This window comes from Opisthocomus hoazin, unplaced genomic scaffold (assembly GCF_030867145.1).
Source record: "Opisthocomus hoazin isolate bOpiHoa1 unplaced genomic scaffold, bOpiHoa1.hap1 HAP1_SCAFFOLD_84, whole genome shotgun sequence".
NCBI lineage: Eukaryota > Metazoa > Chordata > Aves > Opisthocomiformes > Opisthocomidae > Opisthocomus > Opisthocomus hoazin.
The window spans coordinates 12,501-15,000 of record NW_027448727.1 but is presented as its reverse complement, the minus strand read 5'-3'; the positions used below and the strand labels follow the sequence as shown (position 1 = coordinate 15,000).

Genomic DNA, 2,500 nt, shown 5'->3' with positions numbered 1-2,500 from the left:
ACAGACGCCCGCGCGGGAGGCCGGCGGCGAGGCCCGCGCCATCGCCGCCCCGCGCCTCCCTCCCCCGAAGCTCGCTCTCGCTCTCTCTTCCCCAAACCCACCGCCGATAGCCCGGCGGGGACGAGCTCCGTCCAGCAGGCGCTCTCCGGGAGCGGGGAGCTTCGGAGCGCTCCCCGAGTCTCCATTTAGGGGGACGAAGGCCCGCGCGCTCGCGCGCGCGGCCCTGCGAGGCACCCCAGCCGCGCCGCTGCTGGCCCGACGGCCCCCCCCCCCCCGCGCTGGGGCGGGGGGGCTCGGCGGCGCAGACGGCGATTGATCGTAAAGCGACGCTCAGACAGGCGTAGCCCCGGGAGGAACCCGGGGCCGCGAGTGCGTTCGAAGTGTCGATGATCAATGTGTCCTGCAATTCACATTAATTCTCGCAGCTAGCTGCGTTCTTCATCGACGCACGAGCCGAGTGATCCACCGCTAAGAGTTGTCTCGGTTTCGGCACCGCCCCGCGCGCGCGGAGGGGCCGGGACCGCTCGCCGAGAGCGGCCCCTTCTCTGAGGACGGCCGGACCGACCGCCGGCCCCGCCGCCGCCCACCCCCCTCCGCACGCGCGGAGGGGGCGCGGCGCGGCGGCGCGACGCGGCGCGACGGAGAGGCCCTCGCCTCGGCTTGACCGTACGAGCACAGGGGAAACGGAAAACAACGGAAAACCCCGAGCGGCCAAAGGGCGGGGGAGCCCGCGCTCCCGACCGACCCTGGGGAAACGTACGCAACACACACACCCTTGGCGCGCTTCGGGGGCGGCCCAGGCGCCCGGGCTCGGACCGGCCTCCCCCCGGAGGCTACGGCACGCCCGGCCGCGACGCCTGCCCGCCTTCGCTCGGGAGCCGGACGCCCGGCTGCGCCCGCGCTGCGACGAGCCGGCTCCGCCCACCACGGTCGCCTCTCGCCCCGCCGGCGAACCTCGGCGCCGACGCCGCCTTCCACCGACGCCGGAGGAAGCGCGGCCGGCCACTGGAGCGCGAGCCGGCGACGCGCGGCCGCCCACCGGCCCGCGCCGGATGGGCGAACCCGGCCACCCCGCCCGGCGGCGGCGGCCGCCACCGCCGCCGCGAAAACCGCCGCCGCAGCCGCTTCTCGCCTCGGCCCCCTGGGGCCGCCGGCACGGCCCCAGCGGAAAGGCGGACGGCGCTGAGCGCGGGGGGCGGCTCCCACTCTCCCCGTTTCCACGCGAAGACCCGGAGCGGGACGCCCCCGCGCCGCGCGCCCGCCCTCGAGACGGAAGCGACGGGCGGGGAAACGCGGGACGGGACGGCCGCCAGCGGATGCGGCCGGGGAACCCTCCCGGACGACCCGACGGACGACCGGCACCGACCGGCACGCCGAGCGGCGCCGCCGCCGCTCGGCCTGGGGGGGTGTGGCTCGCCCCCCCCTTTCTTTCCCTGGGCGCCGAGGGCGGGGCGAGGAGCGGGAGAGGGGAGCGCGGCGCGCCCCGAGCGCGGCCGCAGCGCGAGCGTCCAAAGGCGCGGGGCGGCCCCCCGGCGGCCGCCCCCCCCCGCGGGGGCTCGCCGCGCCTTTCTTTCCCCCGGCGCGGAGCCCGCGCTCCGGCCGGCGGGTGGCCCCGTTTGCGAGGGCGGGCAGGTCGGCCGCGGCCGACCCGCGCCGCGGTCTCTCCGCCGAGACCGGCCCGCGGAGAGGGGGGGCAGGTTGGGGCAGCGAGACGCCCCCCCTTCTCCGGCACGGCGGCCCGCGGGGGCGGACGCCCCCCCCGCGGCTCGCGCCGTGCCGCTCGAGTCTTTAAACCGCCGCCCGGCTCCTTTGGCCTTTGACCCCCGGACTCGGCCGAGGGAGGGCCGCCGAAGCGCGGACGCTAGGTACCTGGCCCTGGGGTGAGGGAAACGACCTGCATGGCCCCGCGGGGGTGCCTCCCCCGGCTGCCGCCCTCGGGGGAGCGTCCGCCCGCGGGGGCGCGCCCGGCATCCGCCGCCACCACCTCGTCCTCCTTAGCCCCGGGGCCCGGGGTTTCCCTCGATAGCCCGGCGCTGCGCCCGGGGGGAGAGACGTGGCTCGGGCCGCCCGCTCGCGCGGGACGCGACCCGGCCGGGGGGGGGCCTCGCCCGCCCCGGGCGGCGCCAGCGGCCGAGACCGTGCTCGCGCCCCCCCCTTCCCGCCACGGCTCCCTCTTCGAGAGGCAGCCGTGCCGGGTCGGAGGGGAGGTTCGCGGGTCCGGCCGCCGCGCCGCCCGAAACGCCGTGCGCACACCCGCGCCACGGCCCGGAACGCCCGGAGACAGCCCTGTCCCGCGCGCGGGGGGGTAGACGGCGCCGCCGCCGGCGCCGCCCCACCCCCCCCCCAGGAGCTGCCGCCCCCCGAAGACGGCGACACCCCTCGGCTGTCGCGCTTGCGGCCCCCGGTGCCGCCGCCGTCGCTCGACGCTCGCCCCCCGGCCCGCCGAGCAGGCCGGTGCTCTGCCGGCCGCGCTCGCCGCGTTGCCCCGCCGGCATCCCCC

The 2,500-nt window shown here is 79.3% G+C and overlaps 1 non-coding gene across 1 annotated transcript; it reads right to left on the bottom strand.

Annotated features, from left to right (window-relative positions):
• Positions 1 to 324: 324 nt before the first annotated feature.
• LOC142359092 (5.8S ribosomal RNA) lies at positions 325 to 477 on the bottom strand. Its single transcript, XR_012762083.1, has one exon. It is a non-coding gene; the product is annotated as a 5.8S ribosomal RNA (ribosomal RNA).
• Positions 478 to 2,500: the final 2,023 nt, after the last annotated feature.